General features: G+C 39.1%; 1 pseudogene; it reads right to left on the bottom strand.

The window, feature by feature from the left end:
* Positions 1 to 13,586: 13,586 nt before the first annotated feature.
* LOC149139745 (zerumbone synthase-like) lies at positions 13,587 to 15,404 on the bottom strand (annotated as a pseudogene).
* Between the last annotated feature and the right edge of the window lie 432 nt (positions 15,405 to 15,836).

The raw sequence follows: 15,836 nt of genomic DNA, 5'->3' as shown, positions 1-15,836 counted from the left end.
TAGCAAGTGAAGCCTTGGATTCAAGTTTGAGCTTGATTTTACCTTTATCACATGCATGTCGATCACGGTGATGGGGAGCGTGTGGTACTTAGACTCAGGTGCATTGCTCTACATGACAGGGTGTAGAGACTTCTTCAGTGACCTAGAGGAGAAAAATCTCTAGATGCACATTGAGATAGGGGACGACAGAAGATATAGCGTGACTAGGATTGGTATAGCCACCTTTCATAGGGAGTCAAGCTCCCCTCTCAGACTCAAGGATGTCATGTTTGTGTCCTAAAGAAAAATCTCATCCCTATTGTAGTTTTGGAAGATCGTGGTTATGATGTTATCTTCAGCAAAGGGAAAACATTATTGAGACACATAGCCATGGGACACGTGAAGTAGATTGGGGTTCATGTGAAGAACCTCTATAAGATATATGTGGAAGACTGTGTTGCATTAAGAACTATGGTGGGGAAAGTGTAGAGTCTTGAAATCAATGAACTTTGGCACAAAAGACTTGGCTATTTGTGTCATGGTGACTTAAATATTATGCAGAAAATAACTAGTGGCCTCCCTAAAGGAGCACTTGAGTAGTAAGATGTATGAAAAGGATGTACCTTGGGGAAGTATACAAAATCCTCACTTCATGATTGGGATAGAAAAGCACATGCTGTGTTGAAAGGGATACACTCTCATGTTTGTGGACCTTCAGTAACATCCTCCACGGCCAGAAACAAATATTTTTTCATTTTTATTAATGACTTCTCAAGAAACAAATTGAGAAACAAATTGGTAATAAGGTGAAGGCTCCTAGAAGTGATAATGGAGGTGAGTACGTTTCAAATGAATTCAAGAATTTCTGTATGAACGAAGGCATTCTACGATAGCTGACAACACTCCATAACCCACAACAGAAAGGGGTGTCTGAGAGAAAGAACCATAGCAATGTGGGAGCTGCGAGGGCTATGTTGCATGACTAAGGCCTACCACTGCATGTGTGGGAGGAGGCATGGAACACTGTAGTGTATTTGTAGAACTGGTGTCCTCATTGGATTTCAGGCATGATTACATTGGAGGATGCTTTCTCCGAGATAACGTTGAATGTCTCGCACTTCGGGATTTTTTGAGCCTCTATTTTCTACCATGTCTCTGAAGAATGAAGGAAGAAGCTTGAGTTAAGAGAAAAATTGGGGTTATTTATGGGTTACACAAAAATTCCCAACAACTACCGTGTGTACATTCCACCCCTCAAACTGATAGTTGTGCAAAGGGATGTAAAATTTGATGAGGAGAAAGAGATTTGGTGCTCTCTTGAGAGGGAGCATCATATCCCACCAAAAGAGGAGCTTTTAGCTCCAAAGGAGGAGCCTCAAGAAGTTGTGGAGAAACCACTATAGAAATTTAATGTGTAGATTCAAAACTGCTCATGAAATTTAGAAGATCACAAGACTTGAAGCTACTTTACTCATCTGCAGAAAGAAAATCATGATGAAGAACAAAAATAATTAACATGCATCAAGATTCACAATACATACATAAATATTTACCTATTGTAAATAAACTACTCAAAACCCATTACTGTTTGTATTGCATGAAGCAAAGAATATAGAATAAATATAATTCTTGCTCAAGCCTTAACAACCTCTTCGCTAGTATAATCTATCTCACTCCCTCACAGACTGACTCAAACCAATACTTAGTTAATTTCTCAGCCTTCCAAGCTCCTATTTCCTTACCTTGTTCTGTTGGGAATTAGGCTCCCATTAATTAGGAAATGCACCAATTTGGATTGACCAATTCCTTTAGGCCCTTATTTGACTGCATGCACCAAATGTACAACTTATAATAGTTTACAACTGATAGTACACTTCCCTTGAACTCCAATATCAACTGGGTAACTCAAATTCTCTACATGCATGAGTTAATTTAAGTTGATTGATAAATTTAACTGGATGAACACTCAGTGTGAAAAACGTTACACTGTGAAAAAAGTTACACACCCTTGACTGAACCTCCACTAATTTTGCTAGCGATGAGAACTAGTTACATTGACAATAAGTCAAACTAAGAGAAATAGATTGCTACAAATTAGCTATCAATCATGTAGAAATGAACTCAAGTGTCTCAAAATCGAATTTACAAAGTTAACTGAGTGACAAGATCAATGTCACCTTGATTAACTACCTCCAGGCATTTTACTGAAATTGAAATTTGAATTTCTCCTAATTTAATAAACGAAAAATTAAATTAGGAATTTCTTGCTGCATTTTAAACACTCCCTCTCAACAAGAAAGGTATCATTAGATACCCCAATCAGGATTATATGGAACTTGAATTTTCCTCTTGAAAAAGCCTTTTTCAAAATATCTGCATCATGTTCCTTTGTTGGAATGTACTACAACAACATAATATGCCTATGTACACAACATCATAGATGGTGATACTGAATGTTGATATGCTTGGATCAATCATGAAATAATGGATTCTCAGAGAGTTTGATTCAAATTTTATTGTCATAGTAAATAATTGTAAGATCTATCTGCTGATCAAATAACCCAACAAGAATATTTATCATCTAGATAACCTTACATGTTGCTTGAATTGAAGCCACGTATTCTTCTTCTACTGAGTTGAGTGCCACAAATCTCTACTTCCTTTTGTACCAAGAAACTGTTCTTGACCCAACGCTAAAAAAAACTCCTGGAGCTCTCTTCCTATCTAATGGACTCCCCGCCCAATCTGCATCTATGAAGCCTTTCATATTCACTCCCTCTATTCGTCTGTACCAAAGACAAAATTGAGTAGTTCATATGAGGTATCTCAACACATGCTTTGATGCCCTCCAATACATTTTGGTTGGCTTGACCATTGCTTGACTAAGCTGGTTAAATGAATAACACATGTCTGGTCATGTGTTCACCAAATACATGAGTGAACCCACAAGATGCCTAGAAATGGTATCCCCCACTACTTCACCTGAGGTAGCATCGTCCTTCCTCTAGTTTCCTACTAGAGAAGTCTCCAAGGTTTTGTACTTGTCCATACAAAACCTCTGAATTATATCATTAGCATGCTTTCCCTTAGAGAAAAACAGTTCGCCATCTCCTTGATATACTCCCAATCCAAGGAAGTAGTGCATGAGGCCCATGTCCTTCATCTTGAACTCTATTGCAAGGTCCTCCTTACAAGATCTGATCAACTACTCATCACTAGTAAGGATCATGTCATCGACATATAAAACAATAATCAATAATTTACCTTCTGCCAAAATGTGATAAAGGTTTGCATTTGCTTCACTTTTGGTGAAGCCCAAACGAGTGAGATAGTTATCGATTTTGTTATACCAAGCACACAATGCTTTCTTTATCCCATACAATGCTTGCTTGAGACTGCACACATGTGACTCTTTGTCAAAGGCCCAAACCCCTCTGGTTGCTCAATATACACCTCCTCCTTAATAACTCCATTGAGGAATGTTGTCTTCACATCCATTTGATGGATATTCCACCCCATCTACATTGAGAGTGCTAAAATTGACCTAATGGATGAGTACCTTGATACTAGAGCAAATGTCTCCTCATAATCAATTCCCTCCAGAGAACACCTTGGCCGCAAATTTTTCCATGTGTTTCTCTATCCTCCCATTTGCTACATGTTTTTCCCTCTAAATCGATCTCGAACCACCACAAATTTGTCTGTTGGTATTTGGACTACTTCCCAAACATTTCTTTTGACAATGGAATCATATTCCTCTACCATAGAATCAACCCATATTGTTTTCTCTACAACTTCCTTGAATGAGGATGGCTCTATCTCTATCATATCACTCATCAGAGCCATGTAGCCAGTGTACCGATCCGGTAACTACCTCTTCCTATGCTATGAAGTGGTCACTCCCACATTCTATCTAACATCCTGCAATAATCTGTTAGCTTCCCTCGTTCACTTCCTTCCTTCAATGGATGTCTCCACTTTCTACTCCTTTGCTTGTAGATGCTCCACAACTTCATGAGGTTCTTCCTCTGGAGCCAAAAGTTCCTGATCAGGCTACAACTAAAGCTCCCTCTCAAGAGAAAACCTCATTTCCTTCTCCTCATCAAACTTCACATCCCTCCTAACCACTATCATCCTGACAGGTGGAAATTACACCTGATAGTTGTGAGATGTTTTTGTGCACCCCACAAATATTCCCAACTATGTTATTGACTCTAACATTTTCCTTGCTTCCTTGGAAACATGATAGTCAATTGATGAGCCAAAGATCCTAAAGTGTAACACATCTAGTTTCTTGAAAAATCTTCCTCTGGTGTACTCATGCCAAGAATCTCGTGAGGGCTCTTGTTGTGCAAATAGACCATTGTGTCACATGCTTCAGCCCACAAGTATATAAGTATACATTTGTCATGCAACATCGCTCATGTTTCTCCCACAAAAATTTTGTTCTTCCTCTCATCCACCCCATTCTATTGTGGGTTATGGGGTGTTGTCAACTCTAATCGAATTCCTTCCTTTCCACAAAAAAATTTAAACTCATTCAACAGATACTCACCACCGTTATTGCTCCTGGGAGCCTTGACTTTCTTATCAGTCTCTTTCTGAACAAGTTCTTTAAACTCAACAAATTTGGAGAATGTATGGCCTTTCTTGTCCATGAACTAGATCTATCAATTCCATGAGAAACCATCTACAAATATAACATAATACTTGTGCTTGGTAGAGGCTATTGAGAAAGGTCCACATATATCACAGTGGATCCTTTCAAGGGTTGCATTTGCCCTCCTATTTCGATAATTGAAGGTGGATTTTGTATACTTCCCCAATGTACACCCTTTACATGTATCCCACTACTCTAGTTCTCCCTTGGGGAGGCCTATAGAAATCTTCTACATGATCTTCAAAGTGCCATGATGAAAATGGTCGAGTCTTTTATGCCATAATTCACCATCTCAGCTCTGCACCTTCTCTTCTTTTGTGCTCAATGTTGCACAGTCTTCCACATCTAATTTGTAGAGTTTCTTCATTTGAATCTCGATCTTCTTTACTTGTCTCGTGGAAATATTTCTCAGAAAATTATTCCCTTTGTTGAATATCACATTGTAGGTACGGTCCTCCAACACAGCTATGGAAACTAGAATCTTCTTGGAGATCCTTCTCCTCCAAGTCACTGAGACAATATTTGTTTCCTGTCATGTGGAATGAGGCACCACTGTCAAGATACCACAGACTACCCATCCTTGTGCTTGTCATGCATGAAATGAGGGTAAAATCAAGTTCAAATTGTGAAGGAAACGCTTCACCCGCTGCTACTCTTACGGTCTTGTTTCTTTCTTTATTGTGTGGACACATCATTGCATATCACCATTCATGACAATGAAAGCACTTGATTTTGGGCAAGTCTTTCTTCTTAAACCCTTGACTTGAATCTGCTTTGGATGTGGATTTATTCCCTTTCCCTTTCTTTTCATTTTTAGCCAAGGCATAACTCTCCTCATCCTCACGCTTAAATGAGGTCCCATCTCTGGTGCTACACTGTATCTCCTCCTATACCAAATAAGATAACAAGCATTCCCAATTTGGTAGCTTCTCCCTCCTATTCACAAATCTTGGTAGTTGTTCCAACTCTTGGAAGGCATAGAAGAGCTAGGCACACCAAACCATTTTTTTCTACAGTAACACCAACTTGAACAAGTTCATCATGACAATGTGTGAACCTTCTCAGGGACTTTGGAATGGTCTCATTCCTCTTCATCTTGATATTTCAAAGCTTTTCCTTGAGTGCCAATTTCGAGTGGGCACTACTATTCTGGAACAAATCTGTCAGCTCTTTCGACATTACATACAAAGTCTCTTTCCCATGGATATTAGAGACAATATGGTATCATACTCCTTCCAATGTGATCCTCCTCACCTTGGAAACACACTTCTTGCATTTTGCTATATTTTGAGCATCAACTCCTACTGGTTTCGGAATATCATTATCAAAGAACTCCTTCAACCCATTATCCTCCAGTACTTACTCCAACCGATCCTTCCATGCAACATAATTTGAGATTCCCTCAAGGGAATACTCGAGCCTTAGTCCACTGAAATCCATCTTCACAGTCTTGAATAAAAGCTACAACTTGATCTTCAAATTTGATTCCCCTGCAATGACAACTTTGAAATCTCTTCTCTATAGTTTTTTTACCTCTGATACCATGTTGAAATTAATGTGTAGATTCAAAACTACTCATAAAATTTACTAAATCACAAGACTGGAAGCTACTTTACTGATATGTGAAAGTTAATTCAACATCTAAAAAAAGAATCATTTACATGAAAAAGGAAACATCAAACATACAAAGCGATTTATCTAGGGGAAATAATCTACTCAAAATCCCGTACTATCTATATTGCATTAATCAGAGAATAGAAAAGAAATACAATGTGTGCTCAAGCCCAAGCACACCTTGCAACTGTATAGACTATCTCTCTACCTAATTGACTCACCCTGACTCAACACTTAGCAAATTTCAAGCCTTCCCAATCTCCTATTTCCTTGCACTATCCCCTTGGGAAATTATCACTATTATTAGGAATTTCACACCAAGAAATTTCTCAATTACCATAGGTCAATCGTTTTACTGCATGCACCACCTGTACAACTTGGATTAGTTTACAACTGATAATACACTACCCTTGAACTCCAATCCCAACTAGGTAACTTGAATTCTCTACATACAACAATTATTTTGGTTTAATTGATCAATTAAGTAGTTGATCACTCAGTGTGATTAAAGTTTCACACCCACAACTTGACCTCCACTAGTTTTTCTGATAGTTAGAACTATTTAAACTCACAATAACTCAAAGTAACTGAAATAGACTACTACAAATTAGCAATCAATCATGTAGAACTAAACTCAAGTGTCTCCAACTCTAATTTACTGAGTTAAGTGAGTGAGAAGAGCCATGTCACCTCAGTTAACTACCTCCAAGTATTCTACTGAAATTGAAATTTGAATTTTAATCTAGTTTCACCAATGGAAATTCAAAACTAGATTTTCTTGTTGCATTTTGAATAGATGGGTTGGTAACTATTAGGCCAACCTTGCATTGAAAACAATTGTTGTTCAAGGATATCTTGTTCTCGGCCATCATTATTTATATTCACCAATGAGGAAAATGCATGTAGATGGATAGGAATGCCTCTAGAAGAAAGTTATTGGAACAAGGGATGTTGTGGTTGAAGTTGTGCCATATTTTTAGGAAACCCTAATAAATTTTCCATCTCCAAGTGTAACAACTCTCTTAAATTTGAGGTAGCATTGAAATGGGCTGAAATTCTTGGTATCATTTCCCATTTCTATTTGTTCCCCCTTTACCACTACATCCACCTTTATTTCGATTAAAGAAAAATATTTTGCAACATATTTATTTAATTACTTATTACACGTAGGTGACAAATAGCATGGCATCGTCCATTAATTCATTAACAAGACTGAGCCTTTTTAAGAAAAATAAGATAAGACAACGACTCAAATAGGGAATAAGAAATGCAATGATATACAGATATAATCAACCTCGCTGGAAAACACAAATGGCCTAAAACTATATTAATACCCTAACTCGAACAAAAGGACTTCGAAAGACATAAATATATTAAATAAATGTGCATGGCTCGATAACATATGCAAATGAAAATAATCAACGAGGAGACCTCAGCTTACAAAGATAACTGTATATTTCAATATGAATTCCCAAATGGAGTCAAAACGAAAAGTGATTAAAACCAATTCAATTGGAGCACTTGCATGATATATTGTATAACTGACGAATGTATGTGCGGTGCTTTTGTTGGTTCGAGGAAAAGCATGATAAACAATTATTAAGACAATCATAGCTGGGAAAAGATTAATTTGTGTAATTTTATTATAGTGAGGTCGAATGACATGGGAATAATTTAAACCCTTGATTGTACAAAATGAGAAATTGGAGTGCCTTTTGTACGGAAATCTTGGTGAAAACCAGTTTATTGATTTATTTGAACAAAAATTCCATGGAAACCCTGTGCATGGCCTTTGCATGGATTTCTTTCTCAAAAGCCCTAAGGCCTCAAGAGCTCCATCATGCGGCTTAATAGACAAACTTAAAAAATGTATTATGTTTTTATTAAATGTAATCATAATAGGGATATTTAACTGTAATCATGAGAAATAATGGAGTTTCAAACAGAACCCAAATAACTTAAGAGCCATTGAAGGCGAGAATAAGATCGATAAATGAACTATCGTGTAAGAGCCAACCTGTCACGCCCCTACACCTGCGGTAGTCTTCCAACCGCTTGTAGCAAGGAGCGGCACCACCGAACTCTTTCTTTTCACCAATACTAACATTCGTGGACTACGCCTACTTTCACATTAACATACTTAGCTTGTGTTTCACAACTAAGTAAAAGCAATTATCCTTTATACTTAATGAAGCCCATACTCATTCATTATCATCATGCAATTATACCGAGAACAATAACAATTGCAACAAGTATAAAGGGGAGGGGCAACTCCCCATAATGTGAGTCTACCAGACAATTTTATTAAGAATATCAGATTTACAACACAAGTGTGTCTTGGCTGAACCAAGTCTCACACTTAGACAAATTTACAAGATAAGCAACCTGCTTTTACAAACATGTGCACCCTTACACAAAGAGAAGTGCTCACCCGAGCCACTTATTCCTCTCTACCAAGTCCTGCACAAATCTGCATACAAACCGAACCCCGGCACACTTGCCTACACCTCAACCGGCACAAGAATATACCAAATCTGCACTTAGATAAAGCGCATGAGATATATGCATCTCCTATCTCTCCTTGCGCAGATTTTACCCCTCTTCTTTATGCGTAGAGATGATGAGAGTTTGTTTGATGATGAAATGAGCCTCAAGCTCCACTAATATATACCATTATCAACGTGGGTTTACATGGGGTGTGCAGCCCCATGGCCAACCCCCAAACCACTAACGCATGCCCACCTATCTTCCATTACAAGTCGGCTTGCATACATTTAATATCACATATATATGTGTACGCTCCAACACTTAGTCGCATAAGTGTTTTCCCTAACGTCACATATATCGTCGCATTTTCTCCACACAAAATGTCACACCCATCGCACATTTCCTCCGCGCACCCGTGCGCCCGCCTGCGTGCCCGCTCTCATGCACGACTCGCCGGTGCCTGTCGCACTCATCTCTCGAAGGCCTTACATCCTCCTCCACCTAAAATCATTGTCGTCCTCAACAACATACCATCCCGGTAGCCATCCATCAAGATCATCACTCATCCGTGATGTGAACTCATCTTCGCAAGGCAAACATCCTTGCAACATATATAGAGACTCTTCTCCACTATGTCCTGGCTCAATGACCAACTGCCACCAAGCTCACCATACCAAGGTGTGCACCTCCACGGTATGCTGTCCATCAGATATCTTCTTGATCCTTGATTGCTGACCTCTTGTCTTCATCATGTGTCCCTCCTCCATGTAGTCTCCCTGTCAGATGCCAACACATATGTGTCACCATGTCTCGACTAATGCCAACATATCTCTGCACATTGGTACCCCTCATGACTCGAACTAGTCAGGTGATCAGTCCAACCATACGTCCAAACCATAAGAATGCACATCCTTATGCCATCACAAGTCTTCTCCCGACTTCTGCTACATCTTGAACTCATCAAGAATCTATCAATGATCCCATGCTTAGGTCCATGGAAATTCCATCTCATCTGCAACATGCTCCATATAACCAACCTGATGTCCATGACTCTAGCTGCCCATGATGTCTAACCCATGTAGACTCCATCTCAACCTTTGGCCATCTGCATCCGAGTCTGCACCTGTCATAAAGAAGCCTCATCCAAGGCCCCTTGCAAAGTTGGTGTGGTTCCTCCCTATCAAGGCCTCCACACCAACCTTCCTCCAAGGTTATCTATAGAGAAAGGAAGGCCAGGAAGTTTCCTCCCTGACTCTCATCCACCCATGTGTCAGATTGATGTTGTGTCCTCAAGTATCTATGCACAGCTTCAATCTCCTCACATGTACATCCAAGCTCACCTAGCTTGTTCTTTGTCAACTGAAAGTCATATATGCCCATAGCATATCTACAAAAGTCCACTATCCCGGCAGGATCTCTACCTCTATAACCCTAATCAACCACTGCCTCTGAAGTAGCACTCGGGCTCCCTTCACTTGTAGCTCCATTGTGAAGATCATCAGTAGAAGATGCTCCCAACAAGTGTCTCCATGTTTGTGAGGTTTTCTTCTCACTTCCTTCTTTCTCCTTTCCAGCTCTTGCAACGAAGTCAACAAGCTTCCTTTCCTTCGTTGTTTGAGTCACACTCCTAAGTCCTCTTTGCTCCACATCCTCATGCTTCACATTCGGATCTTTGGGATACAAAGTCATAGAAGCCATCCTTGGTCTATACCCCAAGCAACTTCTTCTATTCATCGGTACCATCATGGTCTTCCCTTCAGCTGTGATCAAGAGAATGTCTCGGTCCACCATTGGTATGGCTTGTGCAAGCTCCATAAAGTCCAGCCCCAACACCATATAATGATCATCCATGTCCACAACTCTCAAGTCCAACTTTCCAAACCACGATCCTACTTTCACCTGAGTGTCTTTCAATGCCCCATCAACAGCTCTAATGGTAGAGTTGACTACTTTTAAAGCACTCCATTCCATCTCCATCTTTGATTTCTTCCCAAAAGACTTTGCTGCCTTCCTGCTTATGACGTTATGAGTAGCCCCCGTATCCACCAAAGTTGCAAATCTCTTGCCCTTCATGGTTACCTGCACAAAACTTAGCTTCAAGGAATCACCTCCCTCTGTTGGCTTTGTCTTGCGCCTCACATCAGCAACCTTCTTCAAGAATTCGGCCTCAGAAGTGTCGATTGGCTCATGCTCCACCTTGACATTCCTCCTAAGGTACTTCACCTCCTTGCTTGGCTCCTCTAAGCAACCCAATCCTGGTCCAGCTTGACTCTCTTCAAGCTGCCCTTCATCGCATCTTGCTCAAGTGCACCAACCAAGTGTCCACTGACCAAGTTCATAGAACTAAACTTCGGAATGTCCTTTGGATGCTCTCGGTAGTGAGTTCCCAACCTGTCAATGTAGTTGAGCTCTTCCTGCCCAATCACAACAACCTTCTTACCAAGAAGCTTCTTCTTTATCTCTTCCTCGATTTGCTTGATTTCGAATTCCACCCTGGCACTTTCCTTCCTCAACCGGGCTCTTTCATCCCTCAACCGGGCTCTTTCATCAAAGAGCTCTTGAAGACCAAGACCACTTCGTTGGATCTCCTCATCAAGTTCACTAAGTTCAACATCTGTCGTACTTCCGCATTGGCTCTTGAGTTCTTCAAGTTCCTTCTTTAGTTCCGAATAGCTCTCTCGAATCTTCATGTTCTCGGCCTTCATCGAAACCCATTCAGAACTCCATCGACTCATATGTTCCAATACTTCGTACCGGAGAGCCTTAACTGCACTATGGCTAGATTCACCTTTCATAGGTTCATCTACCATTACTGCCTTTTCAGCCTTCTCCATGTTCACCGAGTCACCTGCAACCTAAACCAACCCTTGTTCCACTTCGTGTGAAACGGTTTCCTTCACCTGCAAGTACCTGTCACGAGCAACCCTTGCTCAACAGCTTCATCGAACCGAAGCTCTGATACCACCTGTCACGCCCCTACACCTGCGGTAGTCTTCCAACCGCTTGTAGCAAGGTGCGGCACCACCGAACGCTTTCTTTTCACCAATACTAACATTTGTGGACTACGCCTACTTTCACATTAACATACTTAGCTTGTGTTTCGCAACTAAGTAAAAGCAATTATCCTTTATACTTAATGAAGCCCATACTCATTCATTATCATCATGCAATTATACCGAGAACAATAACAATTGCAACAAGTATAAAGAGGAGGGGCAACTCCCCGTAATGTGAGTCTGCCCGACAATTTTATTAAGAATATCAGATTTACAACACAAGTGTGTCTTGGCTGAACCAAGTCTCACAAATTTAAAAGATAAGCAACCTGCTTTTACAAACATGTGCACCCTTGCACAAAGAGAAGTGCTCACCCGAGCCACTTATTCCTCTCTACCAAGTCCTTCACAAATCTGCATACAAAACCGAACCCCGACACACTTGCCTACACCTCAACCGACACAAGAATATATCAAATCTGCACTTAGATAAAGCACATGAGATATGCGCATCTCCTATCTCTCCTTGCGCAGATTTTACCCCTCTTCTTTATGCGTAGAGATGATGAGAGTTTGTTTGATGATGAAATGAGCCTCAAGCTCCACTAATATATACCATTATCAACGTGGGTTTACATGGGGTGTGCAGCCCCATGGCCAACCCCCAAAACCACTAACGCATGCCCACCTATCTTCCATTACAAGTCGGCTTGCATACACTTAATATCGCATATATATGTGTACGCTCCAACACTTAGTCGCATAAGTGTTTTCCCTAACGTCGCATTTTCTCCGCACAAAATGTCGCGCCCGTCACACATTTCCTCCGCGCGCCCGTGCGCCCGCCTGCCCGCCCGCTCTCGTGCACGACTCGCCGGTGCCCGTCGCACTCATCTCCCGAAAGCCTTACATCAACCAAGCCCAAAGACAGTAGCTAAGTTTGTTATCAATTAATTAATCAAGTGATGTCTAATTCTAACTAAAACTTTTAAAATGTAAAATAATACAACAATGACCAGAATAATAAAATGAAAAATACCTTTTTAAATCACATACCATGACCACCACGAAAATTCTTGTTACTCAATAAAATCTAACAAAATATTATAACACATTGTTGAATATTTAAAAAAATACAATATAACTTTGGGAAATGTAAAATAATACAATAATGACCCAAATAATAAAATAATAAAGTATATTTTTTTTTAAATCACATACCATGAGGACCACCATAACCACAAAGAAAATTCTGATTACTTAATAAAATCTAACAAAATATTATAGCACGTTGTTGAATATTTAAAAAATATAATATAACAAAAAATGGTTTCCACAAAATCTAACTATGAACAGCGACAAAAATAAAGAATTATTGAATCTCATACAATGCCACAAAAATAAAGAATTATTGAATCTCATACAATGACCAGTAAGAAAACTCTCATCGCTTAATAAAATCGAACTAAATATTACATCACTTTGTTGAGTATTAAGATTAGAGTCTGGGCATTTTACTAACCTAACTAAAAAATAAAAAATAAAAGGAAGGGAAGACAAGCAAGTTACGATCATATATAATTATTAATATGTAATGCCAAAAGGACTTGTTACAAGTTAACGAAAGCGACCAAAACCATCAAATGAACCAGCAATGAACCGCAATTATTTATATCGTAGTGTTACGGAGTGGTGAACCACAATTATTTATATCGTAGGGCTACGTTACTAAGAAGTCACAACGATTTCAGAGGGAATCCAAAACCAGGAGATGAAGCAGGGGTATTTATATAGTAGGACTACCACTCGACTCTGAGCTAATTTCATTAACAAATAGTAGTATTCAGTTATCATCGGTAGGTTCCCCAGGCGTGATTGACAACACTGATTCCTCCGTCCACAACGAGGTTATGCCCGCTCACATATTTAGACTCATCCATCGCCAAGTACAGACCTGCCTCTGCAACATCCTCCGCTGTAAGAACCGTTCCCTCTAAGTTGGCAACTTTGGTGCAGAAGTCGGCCACAGCGGGCTTATCCACTTCTTTAGAAAATGCGGAGGGATCGCCTTCCTTCTTGAAATACCCAACGTTAAGATCCGTGGGCAGCCCATAAGGAGACACATCGTTGACTCGGATCCCGTATTTCCCAAGCGCAGCTGCCCCGTTCCTCGTCAGCCCTATCACTGCATGCTTGGAGGTGGTGTAGTCGTATGGACAAAGTCCTCCTATAACACTTTTAATGCTGGCAGCGTTGATTATGGTTCCCTTCTTCCGCGGAATCATCACGCGCGCGGCGTGCTTCATGCCCACCATTACTCCTCTCACGTTTACCCTAATCACTCGATCGAATTGATCCATGTCATACTCTGCTACGCTTTTACCTGGAGCTATTATTCCTGCGTTGTTAAACATTATATCCAGTTGACCGTGTTTCTCTACGGCCAAATCCACCGCCGCGCCCACGTCTTGCTCATTGGTCACATCGCAGTGCATGAAAATTGCGGGAGGAGAAAGGGATTCGGCCAGCTTTTTCCCAGCTGCGTCGGCAATGTCTGCGATTATGACTTTGGCTCCATGCTTTGTAAAGACCCGAACGGTGGCTTCTCCGATGCCAGATGCTCCTCCCGTTATTATTGCGACCTTGCCCACCAGTTGCATTCAAAGATCACTGCCCAGAATTTTAAAAACAGTGAGCATGGCAAGAACATTTAAAATATCTTAAAAATAAAAATATTCTAGAATGGAAATAGATTCAGCATTTTAAAATGGAAATAGATTCAGCACCATTAAAAATTTCTAAACACTCAGTTTTAAGTTTAACAACTATAACTTAAATTTACAAAAATTTATACTAGATTTTATCAAAATCTTGTCAAAATTTCCATAATTTAACAAAAAAAAAAACCAAAAACAATTGACTTATATTAAAGCCAAACAAAATACCAAAACCTGATGAATCGAAACAAACAGTTAGTTAATCTGCACTTCCGGGAATTGTCTTCTTTGCTGAAATTCAAGAGTGTAGGTTTTGATTGTTAAAACCCTGCTGTTGTCTCCACACCCTATGAATCCAGCCATGCTGCTAAAATCCTATCCACAAAATCCTTTTTTTGGAATTTTTTTTGGTTAATTTTCACAAATTTAATTTTCTATATGGATTAAAAGAAAATGTTTTCAATAATTTTTGAGTTGAAACCAGATTTTTAATTTTGTTAGTTTATCATCAAAGTTGAAATTTTAACAATATTAAAAAAATGAAAAGTTTAAAATAATTAAAAATAAATAACTATATAAAATATTTAAAAAATACTTATTCATAAAACAAAATTACACCCAAAAAAAATAGATGCCTTGGCTCATGTTAATCCTTATTCGACTTAGATTAAATCTATATTTAAAATAAATCTATATTAATATAAAAAAAACCAAACTCCAAAATCATACTTTACTCCTATACCATTTATACTTTATATTATACTTTAAATCTATAAAGAAATTTACATTTTCATACTATTCCTACAAAACAGATCACAATTTCAGAGAACTCTCGAATTTAACAGCTTGCAAAATGATAAAGAGATTCTTCTCCTGTGATTACCGCCGGTCTGCGTGGATGTTCAGATTTCCAACACGGGTACCGAGTGCATCAGCCTCTTGGTTAGACATGGTTTGGAATGAAATTTGGGTAATTAGATAGCGCAGGAAGCTTCACATGCAATAACAGGGAAAAGTAGGTGTATGGAATTATCAGGTGTTACCCTTTTATAGCTTCCTGTGTCGTATTTGATTGGGATTGTTATTGGTAATACCTGACAATTTGTTACCCCACTTTTAGAAGGTTCTTCAATCTAAAATAGAACTTTATTTAAGTAGTTTACTATTGTTTTGGCTTGTGTTAAATTTAAGTGGATTAAGATTTTATCAAATTAATTCACTATTATTTTGATTGGGATTGTTATGGGTAATACCTGACAATTTGTTACCCCACTTTTGGGAGGTTCTTCAATCTAAATGGATAGAACTTGATAGAACTTTATTTAAGTAGTTTACTATTGTTTTGGTATGTGTTAAATTTAAGCGGATTAAGATTTTCTCAAA

The sequence above is a fragment of the Pinus tabuliformis genome, chromosome X (assembly GCF_031772625.1).
Source record: "Pinus tabuliformis cultivar Carrire ecotype Pingquan chromosome X, CPIR1, whole genome shotgun sequence".
In the NCBI taxonomy this organism is placed as follows: Eukaryota; Viridiplantae; Streptophyta; class Pinopsida; order Pinales; family Pinaceae; genus Pinus; species Pinus tabuliformis.
This window is presented reverse-complemented; position numbering and strand designations above follow the sequence as displayed.